This window comes from Elgaria multicarinata, chromosome 1 (assembly GCF_023053635.1).
Source record: "Elgaria multicarinata webbii isolate HBS135686 ecotype San Diego chromosome 1, rElgMul1.1.pri, whole genome shotgun sequence".
Classification (NCBI taxonomy): Eukaryota; Metazoa; Chordata; class Lepidosauria; order Squamata; family Anguidae; genus Elgaria; species Elgaria multicarinata.
This window is the reverse complement of record NC_086171.1, coordinates 213,205,418-213,232,840: the sequence shown is the minus strand read 5'-3', so window position 1 is coordinate 213,232,840 and position 27,423 is coordinate 213,205,418. Positions and strand designations below refer to the sequence as shown.

Genomic DNA, 27,423 nt, shown 5'->3' with positions numbered 1-27,423 from the left:
TAAATTTAAATTATACTGTTTTAACTCTGTATTTTAACTTTATATCAATTTTGCTGCGTGGTTTTATCCTGGTTGTGCTTTTTATATTGTATTTTGTATTTGTGTTTTTAACTTGTTGGTTGTTGATGGTTTTAATTTTTGTGAACCGCCCAGAGAGCTTCGGCTATTGGGTGGTATAAAAATGTAATAAATAAATAAATAAATAAATAAATAGTAGGTTGGGTGCTATTTCTTTTATCATTGTGTCTCGAATTGTATTTTAATGGACGTGTTTTCATTAACGTTTTGTTTTTTAATCTGCATTTTATTTTGTTAGCTGCCCGGAGTGCCATTTTTGGCAGAAAAGTGGGGTCCCAATTAGATAAATAAACTTCTAGCATTCCTGGCCAAGTCCAAAACACCTGGAAGGCACATGGTTGGAGGGGGCTCAACTAATCAGTGCATTCTGGGGGGCAGAGGTAGGGCTGTTAAAAGCCCCCTCCAGTTTTACAAACTCAGGTGAGATCCATGCATCAACATGATAAGAGCCACTCTCCGCTTTCAATAACCTCAATTTGCTTTGGGGGCTTAAAAATACAGCCCATTGTCCTGATCGAAGCAGGTGCATTCTGGTTCCAACTTCTTGCCTTGCATCTCAGGGCAGGCTGACCCTATGGAAAGGAGGACAGGGCTCCCGTATCTTTAACAGTAGCATAGAAAAGGGAATTTCAGCAGGTGTCATTTGTATATACGGAGAACCTGGTGAAATTCCCTCTTCATCACAACACTTAAAGTGCAGGAGCTATACTAGAGTGACCAGATTTCAAAGAGGGCAGGGCACCTGCAGCTTTAACTGGTGTGATGAAGAGGAAATTTCACCAGGTTCTCCATATATACAAATGACACCTGCTGAAATTTCCTTTACGATACAACTGTTAAAGATACAGGAGCCCTGTCCTCCTTTCCATAGGGTCACCCTGCCGTGGACCTGTCATTGCCCCTAACGCTGCAGGTTTTTCTGTGTTGCTTCTTTGTCTGTTTTTAACATGAATTTTGGAGTTCCTTTAGCATTATTTTGCATGCCATTCCTAGGGTGACCATATGAAAAGGAGGACAGGGCTCCTGTATCTTTAACAGTTGCATAGAAAAGGGAATTTCAGCAGGTGTCATTTGTGTATATGAAGAACCTGGTGAAATTTCCTCTTCATCACAACCGTTAAAGCTGCAGGTGTCCTGCCCTCTTTTAAATCTGATCACTCTAGTATAGCTCCTGCAACTTTTAACTGCTGTGATGAAGAGGGAATTCCGCCAGGTTCTCCCTATATACAAATGACACCTGCTGAAAATTCCCTTTTCTATGCAACTGTTAAAGATACAGGAGCCCTGTCCTTTTCATATGGTCACTCTAGCCATTCCGATTGCCACGGACAGAAAAGCACAGCAGCAATTCTTTGGAGCAAGCAAGAAATTCATTTGTAAGTTCACTTTAAATAATAAACACAACGAACCACAAGAACAGGGCCGGGGCGAAGGGAAGGGAGGAGGGCAACCCTACCTAGCGATGACAAACACATCTGGATTCCACCGGGCCACATCACCCGCAAAGTGTGTGCACAACGCAATACGGTGTGACGCCCTTTTTAGATAAGAGGCCCTCTTGCGGAGTGCAGGACGCCGCTTGTCGCTAGCACTGCTGTGATTGGAAATCCTCTCCCAAATCTTTCTTGACCCCCAAAGCTTGGATGATTTCCACAGGTTTCTCAGAACTCTGCACCATCGATGCGTCGGCTCATCAAAACTGCTTCCTGCCCGCAGAAAAACAGGAACCAGATCGCCTAGGCATCTTCCTCCCCAAACCTACGATGTCGCTACGACCCTTCATGCTCTCTCAGCTGGATCACGTGTAGCTTCTTGAGTTCGCTACGCCCATGCGCCAAACCTGGAGAGTTGGAGCCGGGCTCTCATGGTCTTTTTGCCTGTTGCAAGGCCTCCCAGGAAGCTGCAATTTACGAGTTCTCATTTTTGCAGGATCATCAAGAATTATTATTTAGGGTGACCATATGAAAAGGAGGACTGGGCTCCTGTATCTTTAACAGTTGTATTGAAAAGGGAATTTCAGCAAGTGTCATTTGTATATATGGGGAACCTGGTGAAATTTCCTCTTCATCACGACAGTTAAAGCTGCAGGCGCCCTGCCCTCTTTTAAATCTGGTCACTCTAGTATAGCTCCTGCACCTTTCACTGTTGTGATGAAGAGGGAATTTCGCCAGGTTCTCCATATATACAAATGACACCTGCTGAAATTCCCTTTTCGATGCAACTGTTAAAGATACAGGAGCCCTCTTCCTTTTCATATGGTAACTTCTTCTTCTTCTTCTTCTTCTTCTTCTTCTTCTTCTTCTTATTATTATTATTATTATTATTATTATTATTATTATTATTATTTTCTTTCATTTCTATACCGCCCAATAGCCAAAGCTCTCTGGGCGGCTCACAAAAAACTGCAAGCCACAAATACAAAATAGTAAAAACATAACATAAACACTAACATGCAAAATTATATTTTAAAAAAATCCTTTTTACAAGGATACCGTGTTTTTATGCTTTTTTATGTTTTTAAACTTTGTATATTTGTTTTAATGTTTACTGTTTTTAACTTTTGTAAACCACCCAGAGAGCTTCGGCTATGGGGCGGTATATAAATGAAATAAATAAATAAATAAAATAAAATAAAATAAAAACCATATAAAACAGGGAAAAAAATCACTTACAATAAGTTAGGACCTGATAAAACACTTGGCATAAATACCCCCACCATATGCCGTCAAATGCATGGAAGTAGAGGAAAGTCTTAACCTTGCAGCGGAAAGATGACAATGTTGGTAACAGGCGGCCTTCTGTGGGGAGAGTATTGCATAATCAGGGCACCACCACTGAGAAGGCCCTATCCCTTGCTGCCGCCCTCCGAGCCTCTCTCGGAGGAGGGCCTCAGAAGTAGATTCCTGCCCAAAGAGCTTGCAGGCAAAAAGACTGAAAGCGAGGAATGCCGAGAAGGAACAAGAGAAGCATAATACGGGGTGCATGTGAGCAGATGCCGTTACAGGGATGTCGAAGACCAGGGGTCAGTGGGTATTAAGGCATAGCTAGACGGGGCGATATCCGGATGTTCGCCCCGGGATCGTCCCTGTGCGTCCAAATCTTCACAGGGCATCCCAGGAGCAGGGAGGGATGATCCCTCCCTTGGCCCAGGATTTCGCCCTACAGTTGTAGCCCACTTTTTCCGCAGTCTCGGGATGATCCCAAGACCGCAGAACATGTGGCCTGGTGTTGCGGTTTGTCCCGGCTTCTCGCAAGTAACCGCGAGGAGCCGGGAGTGGGTTGGGGGTGGGCAGGGGAAATTAGTTTTTTTTAAAAAAAAAAACTTATGATTTGCGCACGAGTGCTCGTGTGCTCCGTCCCCTTTAACAAAAAAAAAACACAAAATGGCGGGCGCGATGTGGTGGGCGCGATGTCATGCGCTGCGTGTGAACCAGGCCAATGACCTTGCGATCATAAAATCATGAGATCGCCTCCCTCCGACCCCCCTTGTCTAGCTGAGGCCTAAGTTGGACAGCAAACGAAGTACTAATAGCAGTGTAAGTTAATGGGCAACGAATGTTGCATCATATCCCATGGGATGGGGAAACATTGCTATAAAATCAACAAAGACTCTTGTGGCACTCTAAAGACCAGGGCCTCATCTACACCAAGCAGGATATTGCACTATGAAAGCGGTATATAAAAGGCAGGAGCCACACTGTTGCTTTGTAGTGGCATTGAAGTGCATTGACAACTGTTGGGTAGGGTGACCCTATGAAAAGGAGGACAGAGCTCCTGTATCTTTAACAGAGGTATCGAAAAGGGAATTGCAGCAGGTGTCATTTGTATATATGGAGAACCTGGTGAAATTTCCTCGTGATTAAACTTGCAAGAGCTATACTAGAGTGACCAGATTTAAAAGAGGGCAGGGCACCTGCAGCTTTCACTGTTGTGATGAAGAGGAAATTCCACCAGGTTCTCCATATATACAAATGGCACCCGCTGAAATTCCCTTTACAATACAACTGTTAAAGATACAGGAGCCCTGTCCTCCTTGTCATATGGTCACCCTACTGTTGGGTCCCATTGACACAAACTATATACCGCTTTCATAGTGCAATATCCTGCTTGGTGTAAATTAGGCCCAAGTGATGTAACGGCACGGTAGCAGCTTTCATAGAATGGAGCCCACCTCACCAGTTTTAATCACTGCTGTTACAAACATTTGACTCTCCAGCCCCGTCTGCTGCATCGGGAGAAAATGTGCCTTAGAAATCAGACCCTGTAAGCGGATTGCCACTTTTTGATGATGTGGACAGGGCTCAGTATTTGCACTCTGTTGTGTAAAAACACCTTGGCATTCTATGGCCTTAGCTAGACCTACCTTTTGCTCTGGGGCAGAGGAGGGGAGATCTTGCGTTGGGATTAACGCAAAATCTCTGCCCCATTTATTTTATTTATTTATTTATTTATTACATTTTTATACCGCCCAATAGCCGAAGCTCTCTGGGTGGATCACAAAAATTAAAACCATTTACACGTAAGGCGTGACAACCTCCTTTTCATATGGTCACCCTATTAAAACTAAAAAGAAAACATTTGCATATATATATATATATATATATATATATATAGGGTAACCCTATGAAAAGGAGGACAGGGCTCCTGTCTCTTTAACAGTTGCATAGAAAAGGGAATTTCAGCAGGTGTCATTTGTATATATGGCAAACCTGGTGAAATTTCCTCTTCATGACTACAGTTAAAGCTGCAGGAGCTATACTAGAGTGACCATTTTAAAAGAGGGCAGGGCACCTGCAGCTTTAACTATTGTGATGAAGAGGGAATTTCACCAGGTTCTCCATATATACAAATGACACCTGCAGAAATTCCCTTTTCATTACAACTGTTAAAGATACAGGAGCCCTGTCCTCCTTTCCATAGGGTCACCCTATTTAAAAGTAAATCAAAATCCCTCAAGACCTCCTCAAGGGTTAACATGTAGGGCCTTGTCCCGTGACTCACGCATAGCTCTATCCCACAACAGGATGACACAAGACCACAAAACATTTGTTTTTAAAGATACCAGGTCTGTGTGGGTTGGGATTTGCTTTCTGTCTGGGCAAAGCCCTCATCTGAGGCATCCAAGAGCTAAACAATAACTTTTTGTTGACTTACTCATAAGAGAGTTGACTGTCACGTCATGTTTAGTTTGATTTTAGGCATCACAAACACAAAACCAAAACTCTGGACTACTGAAGCCGCTAACTGAAAGCATTTTTGGAACATGGGGCGTGCCCCTTCCTAAACTTGTTCTACCACCTGGATCCCCCACCTTCTTGCAGACAATTAAGTGAATAATTAATCGATTAGAGCTCAAACAATTAGGGCACAATCTTATGCATGTTTAGAAGAAGAAGAAAGTCCTACAACTCCCATCATCCCCCAGGCAGCCTATGGGATCTGAGCTGGTGGTTACTAACCCAGAAAGAGATCTTGGGGTTATGGTGAACAGCTCAGTGAAAATGTCCACCCAGTGTGCAGCCACTGTAAAGAAGGAAAATTCCATGTTAGGCATTATAAAGAAAAGGAATTGAGAATAAAACTGCCAGTATCACACTGGCTTTATACAAATCTGTGGTATGACCACACTCAATATTGTGTACAGCTCTGGCACATTTTCCCTACGATGGAAGGTTACAACAGCTGGGATTGTTTAGCTTGGAAAAATGGAGGCTAAGGGGAGACGTGATGGAGGTGTGCAGAATGTGGATAGAGAGACATTTTTCCCTCTCCCGTAATACTAGATCCCAGTGGGGACATCCCATGAAACTGATTTGTGGGAGATTCAGGACAGATTAAAAAAAAATTTATTTATTTATTTATTAAATGTATGTGCCGCCCCATAGCCGAAGCTCTCTGGGCGGTTTACAAAAGTTAAAAACAGTGAACATTTAAAAGTATACAAAATTTAAAACCATCAAAAATATAAAAACAACAGTATAAAACAACAGTATCCATTTAAAGAACAACAGTTCTGGGGTCCATTAAAAAAAAAACTTAGCATATGTTGTTAAATGCCTGAGAGAAGAGAAAAGTCTTGACCCGGCACTGAAAAGATAACAATGTTGGCGCCAGGCGAGCCTCATTGGGGAGATCATTCCATAATTGGGGAGCCACCACTGAAAAGGCCCTCCCCCTTGTTGCCATCCTCCGAGCTTCCCTCAAAGTAGGCACTCGGAGGAGGACCTTAGATGTTGAGCGCAGTGTACGGGTGGGTTCATGTCGGGAGAGGCGTTCCGTCAGGTATTGTGGTCCCAAACCGTGTAAGGCTTTATAGGTTAAAACCAGCACCTTGAATTGGGCTTAGAAGGACTTCTTCACACAGCGCATAGTTAAATTATGACATTCACTACCACAAGATGTGGTGATGGCCACCAATTTGGATGGCTTTGAAAGGGGGTCGGATCAAATCCTGGAGAAGGCTATCAATTACTGCTAGTCCGCATGGCTATGCGCTACCTCCAGTATTAGAGGCAGTAAGCCTATATACACTAGTTGCTGGGGAACATGGGTGGGAGGGTGCTGTTGAACCATGTCTTGCTTGTGGTTCCTTGGTTGACAGCTGGTTGGCCATTGTGTGAGTACTGGACTAGACGGACCCTTGGTCTGATGCAGCATGGTTCTTCTTATGTTCTTGACATGCATAGGATTGTGCCCTTAGTTGATTAAGATTTCTTTAATTGGCTAACATCCGTATTCAACACCTCTTGGGGGTCTCACTTGGAAATCTACCCATTCTCGTACCATTCATCCCTCACACACATACATACATATAACATGCCCGCCCCCCCCAGGGGTAGCATCCATTTAGGAAGTTAGGATTTAATGCCATATATGTGCAAAGCTCTACATCAGTGGTTATCAACCTTTTTTGCTCCATTCCCCCCTTTCACCATTGTTCAGAATATAATTTCCCCCCTTCCCAACATAGTCTAACTCAAAAGGTGCATTCTAAATAATATGCATATAATATTGAAAAACTTTTATTTTTTCCTATGTTAGTCCCATTTAAAGGGGCAATGCAAAGTATGGCCCCTTTTACATTCTCAGCTCCCATGCTTTGCATTGCCCCTTTAAATGGGAAGCTTGAAACTTCTAGGATTTCGAAGTAGGGAGGGAAAAGAGAGCATTTTGCAGACGACAGAACACTTTTCTGGGACATTTTAAATAACGTGTTGGAAGACATAATCTACAAGACATCATACTTTGCTGAATAATGGTCCCAATTCCCCCCCGAACCCTAAAATTCTATCCCGGGGGGGGATTACCCCCTTGTTGAGAACCCATTTGTTGTTTATTCGTTCAGTTGCTTCTGACTCTTCGTGACTTCATGGACCAGCCCACGCCAGAGCTTTCTGTCGGCTGTCGCCACCCCTAGCTCCCCCAAGGTCAAGTCTGTCACCTCCAGAATATCATCCATCCATCTTGCCCTTGGCCGGCCCCTCTTCCTTTTGCCTTCCACTTTCCCTAGCATCAGCCTCTTCTCCAGGGTATCCTGTCTTCTCATTATGTGGCCAAAGTACTTCAGTTTTGCCTTTAATACCATTCCCTCAAGGGAGCAGTCTGGCTTTATTTCCTGGAGTATGGACTGGTTTGATCTTCTTGCAGTCCAAGGCACTCTCAGAATTTTCCTCCAACACCACAGTTCAAAAGCATCTATCTTCCTTCGCTCAGCTTTCCTTATGGTCCAGCTCTACATAAATTGTAAGAAACAAGATGGCCCCCTGCCCAGATTAGTTTGCTCCAAAAAGAAGGCAACCTGGCGTCATCCAGTTTTTTTGGAGTGCAATTCCCATAATCCCTGTCCATTGGCCATGATGGCTCAGGCTTATGCCAGTTGTAGTTCAAAGCATCTGGAAAGCCTTAGGGCTGCCTGACCCTAGTTTACGCTCTATACAATGTGGTCAATCTCCAGTCCAGCCTCGCCCAACCAGAAGTTTTGGACTTCAACTCCTATCAGCCCAAGCCACCAGGCCAATAGTCAGGAATCTTGGGAGTTGTAGTCCACCCCCTTTGGAGCTTGGGGAAGGGTGCGCTAGTCAATAATGTTTAGAGCAGTGGTTCCCAAACTTTTTCAGTTAACCGCCCCCTTGGTTCCACAAACTCATGCCCAGCGCCCCTTAACCTACACTATAAAAAATCATTATTCAGAATAGCGGTTTTCAACGACCCACTAAGGAAGATAATAACAATAAAATTCAAAACAGTAACAATTAATTGGATATTTATTCAAAATCCAAAGCACCCGCCGCAGGCGAGCACCTCTGTTTTGCAGCCGGCGTGGCGGGGCACACCAAGCAGGGTATGTCTCTTCATTACGGTTTTGGTGCTTTTGAAACATTTCAATTCACCATTAAAAGGACTCTTCTTAAACAGTATTAATACATGTGTGGATTCTTCCCCTATATAGCTTAGGACCAAACTACCTTCTCCAATGAAAAAGGTCCCTGGGTTTTAAGACCTTCTGGAGAGGCGGAAGGTTTTTTCCGGAAAGCTGAAAAAAAATGAAGAAAAAACGGATTACGGGATGTTTTATTTTAGCATGATAAAAATGTTTAAGACAAGGTGTGCAGATATTTACTTCTCCAAATGATTTCTAAAAACTGAACAGTATCAGATTATTACAATGTCTGTGCACAAAGGACAAGCAAGTCCTAGGTTGCAAACTGAGACTACAACTCTCACATGCAAGAGCAAGATGCATTTCTGCCTCTAGGGTGCAGCACTGCCATGGAAGCAGAGACTGAAACTGATACTGATAGCTATAGAAAATGAGTCTGATTAAATTTCATGCATATTCATTGAATCTTGGTGTCCCCCCCCCCATTTTTCTCAGTTTTTTATGGGAATGAGGGCTTTATGTCTTGACACTGGAGGACTAGTGGAGACATAAATAATTTTCTTTGTTACTAATGTTGGTGGTTTCTTCTGTTGTTTTTTTAAATTGTTTTTTGCCTGCTCCTCAGGTTCCTTACAGTTCAAGTGTTCCTAACAGTTCAGGAGCTTGTAGCTCCATTTGTTACCAAAAAAAAGTAAAAGTAAACTAAATTTGTAATAATTGTTTGAATACACTACTTTTAAATATACCAAATGTAATAATTTTATGCCAAACCAACTTGGACGTAATTACATTTTATGTTCCTAAAGTAGCAAAGTGACTTTCAATCTGTAAAAAGTGCTAATATTGCATTATTTCAATTTTTCCCAAAATTTCCGGGGTTTTTTCAAAAATCCAGGAAAAACCCGGGTTTTTTCCATGGCTTCAAAATTTCCAGAAATTTTGGGGCACACAGGCTTTCTGTCTCCGATACTGGAGGTAGCACATAGCCATCAGGTCTAGTAGCACATAGTTATTAAAGGGTTGTATCCAACGCTAATCAAACTTCAGTCCCATTCTTTTCAATGGGTTTATCCGAAGTAGCACTAACACTGGATACAACCCATCCAATGCTAGTCCTACATCTAGTAAACCCATTGAAATGGATGGGACATTGGATACAAACCTATGCCAGCTTTGAGCTGCTTCTTGGAAGCCTCTTGTGTGGGAGAGCCCACAACCTCCCTAGCTCATTGGTTCCATTGTTGTACTGCTCTAACAGTCAGGAAGTTTTTCCTGATGTCCAGCCGGAATCTGGCTTCCTGTAACTTGAGCCCATGATTCCATATCCAGCACTCTGAGAGAATCGAGAAGAGATCCCGGCCCTCCTCTGTGTGACAACTATTCAAGTCCTTGAAGAGTGCTATCATGTCTCTCCTCAGTCTTCTCTTCTCCAGGCTAAACATGCCCAGTTGTTTCAGTCTCTCTTCATAGAGCTTTGTTTCCAGACCCCTGATCATCCTCGTTGCCTAGGGTGACCATATGAAAAGGAGGACAAGGCTCCTGTATCTTTAACAGATGCATCGAAAAGGGAATTTCAGCAGGTGTCATTTGTATATATGGGGAACCTGGTGAAATTCTGTCTTCATCACAACAGTTAAAGGTGCAGGAGCTATACTAGAGTGACCATTTTAAAAGAGGGCAGGGCACCTGCAGCTTTCACTGTTGTGATGAAGAGGAAATTTCACCAGGTTCTCCACATATACAAATGACACCTGCTGAAATTTCCTCTTCAATACAACTATTAAAGATACAGGAGCCCGGTCCTCCTTTTCATATGGTCACCATATCGTTACCCTCCTCTGAACACGCTCCAGCTTGTCTGCATCCTTCTTGAAGAGCCGATGCAGAGAAGAAAGCAGAAGCAGCGGTGCGTCGGAGGAGGAGATGCAATGAGGTCCTGGCAGTGGCAACGACAGGCCACCAGCAGCTGCTCACTGTGACCCAGGCCTGCTCCTTCTCATGGCATCTTTGCAGCCATCAGGTCTAGTAGCACATAGCTATTAAAGGGTTGTATCCAATCCTAATCAGTTGCATTCTTTTTAATGGGTTTATCCTAAGTAGTACTAACACTGGATACAACCCATCCAATGTTAGTCCTACTTAGAGTAAACCCACTGAAATGGATGGGACATTTGATACAAACTTAAGCCTGCTTTGAGCAGGCATGCTGGACTATTCCCTGCAAATGACAACATGGAGGGAGAGGAATCATAGACCCATAGAATCATAGAATAGCAGAGTTGGAAGGGTCCTCTAAGGCCATCAAGTCCAACCCCTTGCTCAATGCAGGAATCCACCTTAAAGCATCTCTGACAGATGGCTGTCCAGCTGCTTCTTTCTAAAAAGGTTGAAATTCCTCTCCGAAGGCTTAATGACGGGAAGGGAGAGTTTTATGCTAAAATACACGGGTGGTTTTGGTATTCGGCCATCCCACCTCTGGAATGCTAAAACAGGTTGGATAACCCTACTGTGAGGTCAGCCAATAGGAGGAGACCGAGAGGCTGGGAGATTGTGGCTTGCCTGGGGGTTGGCTTGTGTTAACAGTAGGATTTGAATCAGGGACTTCCTGGTTCAAAGCTAACACACTTTGCCACTACACTGCATTACATTCAACCTTCTCCTTGTCAGCAAGACCGGAGACAATCACACAAAGACACACCCAACATGGATGTGCAACATTGCAATGACGAGAGACGGGCATAAACTCCAAAGCCCACGACAGCAACAGAATGAAAACAAGGAACAAAATGCTATCGAGCTTGTGATGGGCAACTGTTGTTCCACCAGTACACGAACCCAACTGAATCGGCAAGGAAATACCATGGAAAGAATGGCTTCAGTTTGTTAAAGTGAGACAAGGGCTAGATGGAACAACTATTAGGTGGATCCACAGTTGGCTACAGAATCGGACTCAAAGAATACTTATCAATGGAACCTTCTCAAACTGGGGAGAGGCAACGAGTGGGGTGCCGCAGGGCTCAGTCCTGGGCCCAGTGCTCTTCAACATTTTTATTAATGATTTGGACGAGGAGGTGCAGGGAACGCTGATCAAATTTGCAGATGACACAAAATTGGGTGGGATAGCTAATACCCTGGAAGGCAGAAACAAACTTCAAAGTGATCTTGATAGGCTGGAGTGCTGAGCGGAAAACAACAGAATGAAATTGAATAGAGATAAATGCCAAGTTCTACATCTAGGAAATAGAAACCAAATGCAGTGTTACAAGATGGGGGAAACGAGAGGGATCTTGGAATTGTTGTGGATCACAAGCTGAATATGGGCCAACAGTGCGATATGGCTGCAAGAAAGTCAAATGCTATTTTGGGCTGCATTAATAGAAGTATAGCTTCCAAATCGCGTGAGGTACTGGTTCCTCTCTATTAGGCCCTGGTTAGGCCTCATCTAGAGTATTGCGTCCAGTTCTGGGCTCCACAATTCAAGAAGGATGCAGACAAGCTGGAGCTTGTTCAGAAGAGGGCAACCAGGATCATCAGGGGTCTGGAAACAAAGCCCTATGAAGAGAGGCTGAAAGAACTGGGCATGTTTAGCCTGGAGAAGAGAAGATTGAGGGGGAGACAGGAGAGCACTCTTCAAATACTTGAAAGGTTGTCACACAGAGGAGGGCCAGGATCTCTTCCCGATCCTCCCAGAGTGCAGGACACGGAATAACGGGAAGCCAGATTCCAGCTGGACATCAGGAAAAACTTCCTGACTGTTAGAGCAGTACGGCAATGGAATCAGTTACCTAGGGAGGTTGTGGGCTCTCCCACACCAGAGGCCTTCAAGAGGCAGCTGGACAACCATCTATCAGGGATGTTTTAGGGTGGATTCCTGCATTGAGCAGGGGGTTGGACTCAATGGCCTTGTAGGTCCCTTCCAACTCTGCTATTCTATGATTCTAAGGCCATAAACTGGACCCGTTTTAGCAAATTTAAAGGCTCGTTACCAGCTCAAACTCTTATGTCAATAACCGGACTCATTTTTCTTCCCTGAAAATTTTCTAGTGCTTTCTTTTTCCATGGAAAATTTCCTACTTCATAAGTATATTAGTAACAATGAATACAATTGCAAATACAATTCGGGGGAAACATGTTAGTTTCAGAGTTGTAGATGAGTGATTGTCAGCACAGTTCTTTGTGTTGTGAAAATCTGTCAGTGTGTCAGCAGTTTTCAGTACCTCTGGGTGTATGTGTGTGTGTTTTCCTTAAATGTAACCAATGTAAGAGAAGTACATGTTATTTTCTTTTCTTTTTTTACAAGTATTCCAATTAATAAAAAACATAATAGAGCATTTAAATCACATTGGGTGTTTACTATTTCCCCCCTCAAGTATTTTAGGTCAAATATTTCTGGCATTTTGAGACAAAAACCTAACATGAGCTACTTTTTTTTTTTTAGATTTGTCGCTTACTAAACTAGGGTGACCATATGGAAAGGAGGACAGGGCTCCTTTGTCTTTAACAGTTGTCTAGAAAAGTGGATTTCAGCAGGTGTCCTTTGTATGCATGCAGCACCTGGTGAAATTCCCTCTTCATCACCACAGTTAAAGCTACAGGAGCTATACTAGAGCGACCAAATACAAAAGAGGGCAGGGCTCCTGCTGCTTTAATTGTGGTGATGGAAAAGTAATTTCACCAGGTGCTTCATGCATACGAAGGACACCTGCTGAAATTCCCTTTTCTAGACAACTGTTAAAGATATAGGAGCCGTCTTCCTTTCCATAGGGTCCCCCTAATTTTGCAAGCAACTTTGCGCACAGAACTGGGTTTTTTTTGTTTTTGCATGTGCTAATTTCACTCATGTGGGTCCAATTGATTTCTTTACTAACAGCCTCACCACTTCAAGGCAGCAGAGGTTAAAGCAGTGGTTCCCAAACTTTTTCAGGTATCTGCCCCCTTGGTTCCACAAACTCATGCCCAGCGCCCCCCCTACCCTACACTATAAAAATCATTATTCAGAATAGCAGTTTTCAACGACCCACTAAGGAAGATAATAATAACAAAATTCAAAAGAATAACAATTAATTGAATATTTATTCAAAATCCAATTACATTTTTTTAGTTTATTCAATTAAACATAATTGATGAACTTGATCCAGTGATATCATCTTTTCAAAGTCTGATAGTCATCTAGCAAGAATATTAGATATCACATTTAGTAACCAGGGTAGAGTACCTCACTAGTCTGTAAATTCTTAATGTGATGGATGAGCCTGATGAAGTGATACCACTTTCCCAATGTCTGGTTTAGAGTCACTTAACATGAGTCTTAAATCACCGCGCTTAGTAATCTGGAGTTGGTTTCTTTGCTTAGAGAGAAGTAGGCAGACCACACTAAAACCACATTCCACCAAACATGATGTTGGAAATGCAACCAGGAGCTTCTGAACCCCTCTCCATAGTGCAGGATAGCGATCAGAAATTGCCTTCTGTAACCAAAAGTCCTGATACGGAAAAGACCACCTCGAACGCCCCCCTGCCTCTTAGCGCCCCCTGCTGCCCCCTTGCCTCTTAACACCCCCTTATGCAATCCCACCACCCCCAAGGGAAACACTGGGCTAAAGCATCCCTCAGAGAGGCTTCCCCCAACCTCAGAGATCCATAGACCCTGCTGAGCCCGGGCAGATTTCACCAGCCGAGATGGACAAGGATCGAAGAACCATATGGTGGGCGGAATCCTTCCAAGCAGTTTGTCCACGTCTTCCTGTTGCTCAAACTGAGAAGTATCCATCATAACAAAACAAGATGGCCCAAGGGTCCCATCCTGCTCAGACGCAAAAACGGCATTCCACAAGGGAGAAAAGAATAAAGATGTCTAAACTGCCTTTCCTTCGGATGCCATTGTCCCCTGCCACCATAACACCCTCCTGACACTATGCTTATGATAGCACCACCCCACCAAGGCCATAGCTAGACCTAAGGTTTATCCCTGGATCGTCCAGGGGTCAAACCTGTTCATCTAGGTAACACACAGGGGATCCAATGCTCAGGCAGGGGCGAACCCTGGATAATCCCAGGATAAACCTTAGGTCTAGCTGTGGCCCAAGTCTCCCTCCCTCCTAAAGCCATCACAAATCACAGGCCACAAACACAGCAATACAACAGCTAAATAGGGTGACCCTACGGAAAGGAGGACAGGGCTCCTGTATCTTTTAACAGCTGTACAGAAAAGGGAATTTCAGCAGGTGTCCTTTGTATGCAATGCAGCACGTAGTGACATTCCCTCTTCATCACAACATCTAAAGCTGCAGGAGCCCTGCCCTCTTTGTATCTAGTCACTCTAGTATGGCTCCTGATACAATTCCTCAGCACTGGGTCACCTACGAAACAATCCATGCTAATCTGAGTATCAATCCATTTAAATATTGAACCGGCTTTTAAACCCCGTCAGTAACATAAAAACTCAGCTAGGAAGGCGTGTTGGATGCACAGAAGTAGCCCACACTAGCCTAGAAGGCAACATAGGCAAACTTATACTCATGTGTATATTAGACCCTCAATTGGGGTGGGGCTAATTAAATGTGTTTATGTCTTAAGTGTTCAGACTGTACAAAAGAGGGAATAACAGGGCTGTGAGATTACTGCAATGCCCTCTACATGGGGCTGCCTTTAAAGACAGTTCAAAAGCTGCAGTTTGTGCAAAGTGCTTGAAAGCAGCGACAAGGAAGTCAAAACACAGAACACCGATTCTGGTCCACTTGCACTGGCTGCCTGTATGTTTCAGGGCTTGATTCCAGGCACTGTTGCACTCAAGTTCTTCTTGTGGGTTTTTCTCCACAAAACCAGCCTCTTTGTGACCCCCTATGGAAGGCATGACCTGAAGAACCCCTGGCAGAAATAATTTAACACCTTGAACACGGCAGAGTGCCATCTGGCATAAGAACATAAGGAGAGCTATGCTGGATCAGACCAAGGCCTTAGCTAGACCTAAGGATTATCCCAGGCAAATGGAGGTGTCATCCCTGCCTGCTCCCGGGATCCCCTGTGTGTCATTTGGATGCACAGGGATGATCCCAGGATATAGGTCTGGTCTAGCCATAGCCCAAGAGTCCATCTAGTTCAGTGGTTCCCAAAGTGGGCGGTGGGATTGCATAGGGGGGGCGTTAAGAGGCAAGGGGATGGCAGGGGGGCGCTAAGAGCAAGGGGGCAGCAGGGGGGCGCTCGAGGTGGTCTTTTCCGAGAAGCACCTCTCCAGAAGGTCTTAAAACCCAGGGACATTTTTATGGGAGAAGGTAGTTTGGTCCCAAGCCATGTAGGGGAAGAATCCACACATGTATTAATACTGTTTAAGAGACCTTTTAATGGTGAATTGAAATGTTTCAAAAGCATCAAAACCGTAATGAAGAGACATACCCTGCTTGGTGTGCCCCGCCATGCCGGCTGCAAAATAGAAGCATTCGCTCTCTTTTCCCTCCCTCCCTCGGCAAGCCTGCGGCAGGTGCTTTGGATTTTGAATAAATATTAAATTAATTGTTACTGTTTTGCATTTTATTGTTATTATCTTCCTTAGTGGGTTGTTGAAAGCCGCTATTCTGAATAATGATTTTTATAGGGTAGGGTAGGGGGGCACTAGGCATGAGTTTGTGGAACCAAGGGGGTGGTGACCTGAAAAAGTTTGGGAACCACTGATCTAGTTCAACATTCTGTTCACACAGTGGCCAGCCAGCTGCCCATGGGAAACATGACATGAGTGCAACAGCAGCACCCCCACCCATGTTCCCCAGCAACTGGTGTATTTAAGCTTACTGCCTCTGATCCTAGAAGTAGCACACAACCATTAGTAGCCACTGATCTCCTCCAGGAATTTATCCAACCCTCCTTTTAAAGCCATCCAAACTGGTGGCCATCACTATGTCTTGTAGTAGCGAATTCCACAGTTTAACTAGGCACTCTGTGACTTTCACGATGAAGCAATTCATTGTGAATTTTGCAAAGGGGGCAAAGCTGATAAGGTGAAATTATTACTTAAGGGCTAAATTCCTTATGCCCGTTTTCCCCAACCTGATGCCCTCCAGATGTTTTGACCTACAACTCCCAGGATTTTTGACCATTGGTGATGCTGTCTGGGGCTGAAGGGAGTTGAAGTCCAAAACCTCTGGAAAGGACCTGGTCGGGAAAGGTTGCCCTATGTGTTTGAGCTGTCATCTGTTAAGGGAGTTTTGAGATCAATGGGGCAAATACTGGAAACAACAGAGGGGTAAAAGTAGGTTTCAGTCTGGTAGCAATCTTTTGCAGCAAAAGAAAATGAGACCCTCCTGGCACAGATGGGCAACTCTCAGCGGGGGGCATGGGAGGCATAAGGCTTATGTAGGGTGACCCTGTGAAAAAGAGGACAGGGCTCCTGTATCTTTAACAGTTGTATTGGAAAGGAAATTTCAGCAGGTGTCATTGGTATATATGGGGAACCTGGTGAAATTTCCTCTTCATCACAACAGTTGAAGCTGCAGGTGCCCTGCCCTCTTGTAAATCTAGTCATTCTAGTATAGCCCCTGCACCTTTAACTGCTGTGATGAAGAGGGAATTTCACCAGGTTCTCCATATATACAAATGACACCTGCTGAAATTCCCTTTTATTTTTTTATTTATTTATTACATTTTTATACCGCCCAATAGCCGAAGCTCTATGTTTTCTATGCAACAGTTTTCTATGCAACTGTTAAAGATACAGGAGCCCTGTCCTCTTTTTCATATGGTCACCCTAGGCTTATGACAACTTACACACTAACAAATATTTTGCAGCATCAGCTTCCATTGACTACAGCCCGTTTTGTCAGACAAAATAAATTTGAGCCAGCATAGCCTAAACCAGACATCCCTGACCTGCACTATGCTGGCTGGGCCTCCTGGGACCTGTAGTAGGGTGACCCTATGAAAAGGAGGACAGGGCTCCTGTATCTTTTAACAGTTGTATTGAAAAGGGAATTGCAGCAGGTGTCATTTGTATATATGGAGAACCTGTTGAAATTCCCTCTTCATCACCACAGTTAAAGCTGCAGGCGCCCTGCCCTCTTTTAAATCTGGTCACTATAGTATAGCTCCTACAGCTTTAACTGTGGTGATGAAGAGGCAATTTCACCAGGTTCTCCATATATACCAATGACACCTGCTGAAATTCCCTTTTCTATGCAACTGTTAAAGAGACAGGAGCCCTGTCCTCCTTTTCATAGGGTCACCCTACCTGTAGTCCAATACATCTGGAGGGATCCAGGTGAGGGAAGGCTAGGTTAAGTGGTTGGAGTGTCAAAGAAGATCTGGGAACAAGACGAGTAACTTATCCTTGATCCCTTTGACTAGCTTATTTCCTTTTCTTGAACGGCTGTATTTGAGAATCAGCGGATCAAGAGAACATACAACAGCTTTAAGGACAGACTGCTATAGATTTACAAATCACCACTGAACGTTTTCGGCTTCAAGAATTAACATAGGGCTAGCGGCCCCTGAAGCGTCTCTCAAACCAGACAACACAAATTTGGTATTAAGGAATATACAGAGCCCCCTCCATCCTTATACCAACTGACACTGCAGAGGCCACCAGTGAGGGAGGAAGCAGCAGCCAGGCACCTCTCCATCGTGCCTGGGTCCAACTCCAGCTGAGAGCCCCCTCCCTCCTGCTACCAACTGACACTGCAGAGGCCACCAGTGAGGGAGGAAGCAGCAGCCAGGCACCTCTCCATCGTGCCTGAGTCCAACTCCAGCTGAGAGCCCCCTCCCTCCTGCTACCAACTGACACTGCAGAGGCCACCAATGAGGGAGGAAGCAGCAGCCAGGCACCTCTCCATCATGCCTGGGTCCAACTCCAGCTGAGAGCCCCCTCCCTCCTGCTACCAACTGACACTGCAGAGGCCACCAGTGAGGGAGGAAGCAGCAGCCAGGCACCTCTCCATCGTGCCTGGGTCCAGCTCCAGCTGAGAGCCCCCTCCCTCCTGCTGCCAACTGTCAACTAACTGCTGATCTTTACAACTAAGATTGTAGTGCCTGAATTTGCTTTCCTTTTCCCCCTCCTCCTCCTCCCTCCCAATCCTCTTTCCTTTTGTGTCATGTCTTTTAGATTGTAAGCCTGTGGGCAGGGGCTGTCAAGAAATACTTTTGTAAGCTGCCGTGAGAGCCTTTTTTGGCTGAATGGCGGCATAAAAATGCTTAAATAAATAAAAATAAATAAATAAATAAAATTATGATAATACAGGTCACAAACATCCCTAAACATACACAAGTTATAATCAGTAAAAGTATAGAATACATTTTATTTGTCTATGGCACAAAGTCCGTTACAACCACAACAATAAAGCAAGGTGTCTATATGACAGCCTAAATACTTACAAACTCAGAGGGAGAGAATTCATATCAAAGAACCAAACTGAGATAAAAGGCTGAAATTTATACTGGTGAAAGAAAATTTTGGTGGTTCTTTTGAGCAGCTGCAGCAAACGTTGCAACCTTGATTGTAATCGCTTTACCATAATCTGATAACAGATCACAGATAATATCAGCAGTGGGCCAACCCGCTCTTGCTCTCAGGAGATCTCCCAAAAACCGATCCCTAGTATCTTTATACAAGGAGCAGTGTAACAAGTAATGTACTATGTCTTTCACCTCCCCTGCACCACAAATACATCTCCGCTGGGCGTATGGAAGCCCTTTATGCTTTCCTCTCCAGATAAGCTGTAGTATAATAGAAATAACAGCAAGCATATTGTTAACATAGCAAAAGCCACGTTCCTTTAAAACTAGCAGTTAATCAAAATTTCAAATTTACCTAAATGGAATGGTGGACAGAGCTGGCATAAGCACACTGGCGGGTTTCTCCTTCTCCCAGGATTTCTCTCTCAAACAGATCAAACCCTTGCATTTTATAACCCCGATGTTGATGACCTCATCCTAAGTTTCAGACCTGGTCATATCACTACCCCTAGTTCTACAAGTAAGGCGAACCAAATTATGCTTGATTATTATTATTATTATTATTATTATTATTATTATTATTATTATTAATTTATATAGCACCATCAATGTACATGGTGCTGTACAGAGTAAAACAGTAAATAGCAAGACCCTGCCGCATAGGCTTACATTCTAATAAAGTCATAATAAAACAATAAGGAAGGGAAGAGAATGCAAACAGGCACAGGGTAGGGTAAAACTAGCAGTATAAAGTCAGAACAAAATCAAGTTTTAAAAGCTTTAGGAAAAAGAAAAGTTTTTAGCTGAGCTTTAAAAGCTGCGATTGAACTTGTAGTTCTCAAATGTTCTGGAAGAGCGTTCCAGACGTAAGGGGCAGCCGAAGAAAATGGATGAAGCCGAGCAAGGGAAGTAGAGACCCTTGGGCAGGTGAGAAACATGGCATCAGAGGAGCGAAGAGCCCGAGTGGGGCAATAGTGTGAGATGAGAGAAGAGAGATAGGAAGGAGCTAGACAGTGAAAAGCTTTGTAGGTCAAGATGAGAAGTTTATATTGGATTCTGAGGTGAATTGGAAGCCAATGAAGAGATTTCAGCAGTGGAGTAACATGGTCAGAGCGGCAAGCCAAGAAGAGATCTTAGCAGCAGAGTGGTGAACAGAAACCAACGGACTGATGTGAGAAGAAGGAAGGCCAGAGAGAAGAAGGTTGCAGTAGTCCAACCGAGAAATAACCAATGCATGAACAAGAGTCTTGGCAGAAGAGACAGACAAAAATGTGGAGAATGTGGATTGGGAGAAATTTTTCCCACTCTCTCATAATACTAAAATCCGGGGTCATCCCATGAAGCTGATTGGTGGGAGATTCAGAGCAGATAAAAGGAGATACTTCTTCACACAGCTCTCCCACCCTAGGGGCCTTCAAGAGGCAGCTGGACAGCCTTCTGTCCGGGATGCTTTAGGGTGGATTCTTGCATTGAGCAGGGGGTTGGACTAGATGGCCTTATAGGCCCTTCCAACTCTGCTATTTACTGTTTTACTCTGTACAGCACCATGTACATTGATGGTGCTATATAAATAAATAAATAAATAAATAATAATAATAATAATACTATTCTATGATTCTAGTTAAACTATGGAATTTGCTACCAAAAGATGTGGTGACGGCCACCAATTTGGATGGCTTTAAAAGGGGGTTGGATTAATTCCTGGAGGAGAAGGTTATCAATGGCTACTAGCCCAGATGGCTATGTGTTATCCAGGGCTGTGGAGTCGGAGTCGTGGAGTCAGAAGCAATTCTTGGGTTACTGGATTCGGAGTCGATAAAAATGTACTGACTCCGACTCCAAATAAATTTAAATTGTATATAGAGTTGCGATATGTATATTCACTTGAATTTTATATTCAAATGATACTTTAATCTTGAAAAAGGTTTATGTTACTTATGCACCTGAGTTCATTTCTTTTAAAATGGTCATTTGTTAAGTTGTTTTAGGTGTTCAATTGCTTTTTACTTTTTTGTAGTTTTGACTTTGATATCAAAGTATATACTTTAGATTTTTTATTCTAAAAATCCTGATTTTCTTTTACAGTTTCTTATCCTATTACTTTATACTCAATGGTCTTTTGATAAACCGCCCAGAGAACTTCGGCTATGGGGCAATATAAATGCAATTAAATAAATAAATAAATAAAAACATAACCTCATTGTTTTCATTTTCAGGCTCCTTTAATAAATAAATAAATAAATAACAGAATGTCTTAGCTATAGCCTTTAGACCCGGACTTTAATAGGTTAGGGTTCTAAAAAGTTGCATGCTTGCAGTCGATGTAGGAAATATATAGGAAACTTATTTCCTTTATCAATATATAATTAAAGGAGTCGGAGTTGCTATGAATAAAGGAGTTGGAGGTTTTATGTGCTGACTCCACAGCCCTGGGCAGTATCAAAGGCAGTAAGCCTATATACCCCAGTTGCTGGGGAATGCTTATTTATTAAAATGTATTATTATTTATCAAATAATATCTCAGGGCAGTGTACATGGGTGGGAGGTTGCTGCTGCACTATGTCCTACTTGTGGGTTCTTGGTTGACAGCCTATCAGCCGCTGTGTTTTCAGAATGCTGGACTAGATGGACTAGATGGATTTGGAAATATAGCTTCCAAATCACGTGAGGTACTGGTTCCTCTCTATTCGGCCCTGGTTAGGCCTCATCTAGAGTATTGCATCCAGTTCTGGGCTCCACAATTCAAGAAGGACGCAGACAAGCTGGAGCGTGTTCAGAGGAGGGCAACCAGGATCATCAGGGGTCTGGAAATAAAGCCCTATGAAGTGAGACTGAAAGAACTGGGCATGTTTACCCTGGAGATTGAGGGGAGACATGATAGCACTCCTCAAATGCTTGAAAGGTTGTCACACAGAGGAGGGCCAGGATCTCTTCTCGATCCTCCCAGAGTGCAGGACACGGAATAACAGGCTCAAGTTAAAGGAAGCCAGATACCAGCTGGACATCAGGAAAAACTTCCTGACTGTTAGAGTAGTACGACAATGGAATCAGTTACCTAGGGAGGTTGTGGGCTCTCCCACACTAGAGGCCTTCAAGAGGCAGCTGAACAACCATCTGTCAGGGATGCTTTAGGGTGGATTCCTGCATTGAGCAGGGGGTTGGACTTGATGGCCTTGTAGGACCCTTCCAACTCTGCTGTTCTATGATTCTATGACCCTTGTTCTGATCCAGCATAGCTCTTCTTATGTTCTTACCACGTAACCCTAATAGGGCTTCATAGAATCACAGAATAGCAGAGTTGGAAAGGGCCTACAAGGCCATCGAGTCCAACCCCCTGCTCAATGCAGGAATCCACCCTAAAGCATCCTCCCAATGCAGCCAGGTTTAACCACTTACACCAGTAGCACCTAAATTTTAACTGTTTTTAACTTCTGTAAACCGCCCAGAGTGCTTCGGCTATGGGGCGGTATACAAATGCAATAAATAAATAAATAAATAAAGGTATCCCTCCTAAGCCAAGGAGCTGTCTGCTTCCAACCCTTAACCAACCCACATGTGTCAAATCTTCTTTGCCCCATATTCCTGGAATATTTCCCAGTACTCACAGTTAGCTCACAACACACACAAAACTAATCACATCTACCAAAAACAACTCTTTATCAATTTCATTCACTACTGCGTATATTCTGCTACAGGGGGACCCAGTCCAAATTCCCACTCCATCCTAAAACTTACTGGGCGACCTTAGGCTGGTCTGCCAGCCCTAACTAACCCACCTCGCAGGGTTGCCGTGACCAGCACGATCAATGATTTACGCTGCCTTAAGATTGCTCAGCAGCTACGACGAAAATGCACAAAATAAGTTAGTGGAAGTCATCTCTAAATAGTGAGGTTTATATGCCATGAATACAGAGCGAGGATTGCGGGGTGAAGAAGTGCAGGGGGCGGGGCGGGGATCATCCTTTTACAAAACCAAGCCAAGAAATTGCTCAGAAGCTTTTGTGCCCAGAAATGTGTGAAGTTTTCCCGGGTGTCACAAGCTTCTTCTTTTTCCTTTCTTTCTTTTTTCTTTTTGGCTGTTGATGCTCCGAACCAATCAGGTTCTGCAACCTCACTGTTGCTCATTTGGCTGCATGTAAACACAGCCGCTGGAGTCAAGGACCGCCGGGACCTGAACGCGCGCAAAGGTCCAAGGAGAAAGCACCGAGCCAGCCTTCCCAGGACCTTCTCCAACCGCTTTTTCCTTGCCCTGGTTTTGTCCCGGTGCACAAAAGCCCAACATTCACCGGAGTGGGCAGGTCAAGAAGCATCCACAGCCAGAGGGGAATGTCAAGGGAATTAGGGAAACACTTTCCTGGATGGCTAAACAGAAACTTCCCGAGGCCAAAAGGTCAGAACCGCCAGAGAGAGGGGGCTCGCCCTCCGACACAGCCACCAGCACCAGCGCTGCGCCCAAATGGGAAAGATGAGAAGAAGAAGCCCCCACCCGGGCATCCGTTGGCCAGGCCGCCTGGGGATTATGGGAGTTGTAGTCGAACGCATCTGGAACGCCCCAGGTTAGGGGAGGCTGGGTGAGGGACTCGCCTGGACGGTTTTGGGCAATCCGGCCGGCTGATCTCTTGCGCGCCTCTTTTCACAAAGCTCGAGTTACTCTTTCCTTCCCCGTCCCCCCATCCCTCGGCGCGGCAACATCTGCCAAAGCCCCCTTCCCTACTCGGAGCCCTCTCCGCTCAAGACGATCCGGATTGACTCTTGTAAAATCTTCGCTTGCCGCTCTCACCCCTTTGTCTTTACCTTTTGCAGGCGGGGGAGGGGGGCACCGCTGATCCTAGACCAGGGGGAGGATCCGGGGTACAGGGGGGAACCTCCAAAGTCCGAGCCAAAGCGGAGGCGGCAGCCTCCCCCTCCGTGGCCTCTCGCCGACCGTCCATCCCACCGCGGCCTGCGCTCGCCACGTGGAAAGTCCGGCTCTCCCCCCGGCCCGGAGACGCGGGCCAGGGCTCTCCGGGACACCGGCCCCCGAGCGTGATGACTTTGAAACACCAGCAAATCCGAGATCCGTCCCCAAAAGCGGGAGAGCTCGCCGACACTGCACCCCCCCCCCGGGGGATGGCTTCAGACGGCCGGCAAACCCGGGTTCCACGCGCGCAGGGAAAGGCGAGCTCCCTCCGACGCGCCCCCGCTTACCGTGGGACCTCGGCGAGCTTTTCCCCGGCCCTGCTCGGGATGGCCGCCGCCGCGCCTCCGCGTGGCCCAGCTGAGACGGCTGTTGGCGGGGACGAGACGCGGGGAGTCTTTAAAGCCCGGCTACGGTTTCGTTTCTCGGGGTCCTGGGCGGCCAAACCTATGGCAGCGCTTCTCGGAAATTACATCAGGCGATGCTCCAGCCCCAGGGAGGAGGAGGAGGAGCCGCCGCCGCGGCGGAGGGGCGGGCGGCGGGGCGCGCCGGGCAGGGCAGGGCCGCCTCCGCGATGGCTGCAGCAGCAGCGGCAACCCTGGATCTGCCCCGTGAGAGCACCCAGCCCGCCCCACAGCCACCCTCCACCCCGGCCGGGCCCAGCCCGCTCCGTTCTCGGGGCGCGTTGCTTCCTCGCCGTTGCCACGCCCGCCTCTGTTCTCCTCTCCCTCTTGAAAAGAATCTCAGGTGGCGGAAGCGGAGAGACTATTGGCTCCTTCAAGTTGCTGTTTGTTTGTTTATATTTGTTTGTTTGTTTATTTATTGCATTTATATCCCACTTTTTTTCCTCCAAGGAACCCAAGGCAGTGTACATCATCATCATCCTCTCCATTTTATCCTCACAACAACCCTGTGAGGTAGGTTGGGCTGGGAGTCTGTACCTGGCCCAAAGTCACCCAGTGGGTTTCCATGGCCGAGTGGGGGACTAAGAACGCGGATCTCCCGACTCCCAGTCCAACACTTTAGCCGCTACACCACACTGGTTGTTGGTGTTGTTGGGATGAGGCAACATTTATTTATTTATTTATTTATTTATTTATTTATTATTACACTTCTATACCGCTCCCATAGCCAGGGCTCTCTGGGCGGTTTACAGAAATTCTAAAATTGAGATAAAAACAAGTATACAAAATTTAAAACTCTAAAACACAGAACATATACACATAAAGCATTAAAAACCATTAAAAACTAAACATGTGGGTGATTAAGATGTGCCGCCATATGCCTGGGCAAAGAGGAAAGTCTTAACCTGGCGCTGGAAAGATAGCAGCGTTAGTGCCAGGCGAGCCTCGACAGGGAGATCATTCCATAGTCTAGGGGCCACCACCAAAAAGGCCCTATCCCTCGTTGCCACACTGTCATTGTAACCTCTGACTTTACGAAGAAACAACAACGAAACCTCTTGACAATTATTTCCTCTCCAAAACTGAGAATGGTGGATGAGGACGACGAAGAGCCTTGTGGCATCTTGAAGGCGAATGCATTTACTCTAGCACAGGTTTCCACGGACACTGTCTGCTTCATCAGATGCCTGAAATGGAATGCGGTCCACAAAAGTTTGCGCCAGAGTATGGCACGGAGAATGTGGATAGGAAAACGTTTTTCTCCCTCTCTCAAAATATTAGAATCTGGGGCCGTATCACGAAGCTGATTGGTGGGAGATTCAGGGCAGATAAAGGGAAGTGGTTCTTCATACAGTGCAGAGTTAAACTATGGAACGCACTACCACAAGATGTGATGGCCATCAGTCTGGATGGCTTTAAGAGGGGGTTGGATAAATTCCTGGAGGAGAAGGCTATCCATGGCTGGCTACTGGTCCTGATGGCTGTGTGCTAACTCCAGTATCAGAGGCAGTATGTCTATGTACACCAGTTGCTGGGGAACATGGGTGGGATGGTGCTGTTGCACCATGTCCTGCTTGTTCATCCTTGGCCAATGGCTGGTTGGCCACTGTTTGAACAGAGTACTGGACTAGATGGGCCCTTGGTCTGATCCAGCTTGGCTCTTCTGATGTTCTTAATATATTTGAGAACTCTTAAAGTACCACAAGATTCTTTGTGTTTGTGTCAACAGACTAGCAGGGCTATTCCTCTGGAAATAGTGTATAACGTTGCAGATTGTTTTGACATTAAATAACTGACAAATAAAACCCACCTTTCAATGAAATCCTTTGTTGGTATTCCTCCTTTAAACCCGTCGGGTTTTTTTTGTCAACAGAGCAACTCTTCACACTCGGGAGCCATGGTGGGCAAAAAGTAAATTGCCAGATGTTTTAGACTTCACCTCCCACCGTTCCTGTCCATTGGCCATGCTGCCAGGGGCTTCTGGGAGTTGAAGTCCCAAAGTCTTCTTTGGGACTTCTACCTTCTGTCCATCCCTGTTCTAGAGAACCAGTCCCATCACAGAGGGAACAGTAGAAGACTTTGAGAAGGCTGCAGTGCACTTCTAGCAGTAGTTAACAAACATGTTATGATCCAAAATCTTCCTCCAGAATTTTTTTTTTTTTTTTTTTAGGTAGACAAGGAACACTGTTTCTTCATTTTAAGGAAGAACATTTAACAATCATAACCCTTTATTCAGAATGCCTTTTGTTCTCCTTTTATCCATCCTGCATAGCAGGTGTAGGAGAAACCTATGGCCCTCTAGATGGTGTGGAACTGCGACATCCATCAGTCCTTGCCAATGGCTGGGGCTGATGGGAGTTGGAGTTCAACAACATCTGGAGGACAACCATGGAGGACCCTACTACTGGAAGGACATGGAAGGGGCCATTAGTCACTACAGGATATTTCAATATATGTTTCTGAGCCCAATTCAAGGTGCTGGTTTTAACCTATAAAGCCTTACATGGCTTGAGATTGCAAAGGAGAACAGATAGACTGTGCTGGGCAGAGGACAAATGGGTGATGTGGTTGGCTTGATATTGATATGTACAAATTCTAACTGATAAAGAACCTTAGCCGGGTCACCTGGAGGCCAAGGGAGGGGTGAAGCAGAGATCACAATGGTAGTTCTATTCTAGTATTATTATGCGCCAAGTCTGAATGACAAAGAGTCCTGGCCAACCACCTGGAGAGGGAAGGAAGGTCAGCCATTCACCTCCGAGGACAAAGAGGGAGTGACACAAAGGTACCACCTGGAGGTGGGGGCGAAATGAAACTAGGGAAAAGGTTTATAGCTGAGGACCCAACCCAAACTTGTCTTTGCCAAAGTATGCGGAGAGAACCATGGCGAAAGGGGCAAGGCCCTACCTGCAAGTAGGTAGCATCAGTTAAGGTTTTATTGCTTTATACGTTACTGGGTTTTTATGCTATGCATGTTTTCAAGTTACTCTTAACTATTCTTCTCATGTATTTACCCTACCCTTAGTCTTAATAAAGTCTTCTGCTTCACAATCTGTGGGCCCTCTTTGTCTTGGCTTGGGTCCGTGCTAAATCCGGTGTTAACAGGTCACAGGAAAACCTGCTCAGTCTTTACAGAGACCACAATACCTGACGGAACGCCCCTCCCAACATGAACCTACCTGTACACTACGCTCAACGTCTAAGGTCCTCCTCCAGGTGCCTACTCC

The 27,423-nt window shown here is 45.1% G+C and overlaps 1 protein-coding gene across 1 annotated transcript in view; it reads right to left on the bottom strand.

Moving 5' to 3' along the window:
• The window catches only part of HELZ2 (helicase with zinc finger 2), a 90,421-nt gene extending 66,275 nt beyond the window's left edge, over positions 1-24,146 (bottom strand). Inside the window, exon 1 of the mRNA XM_063147290.1 lies at positions 24,083-24,146. The gene's annotated coding sequence lies outside the window, so the exon portion shown is untranslated. The remainder of the gene's footprint in view (positions 1-24,082) is intronic.
• Positions 24,147-27,423: the final 3,277 nt, after the last annotated feature.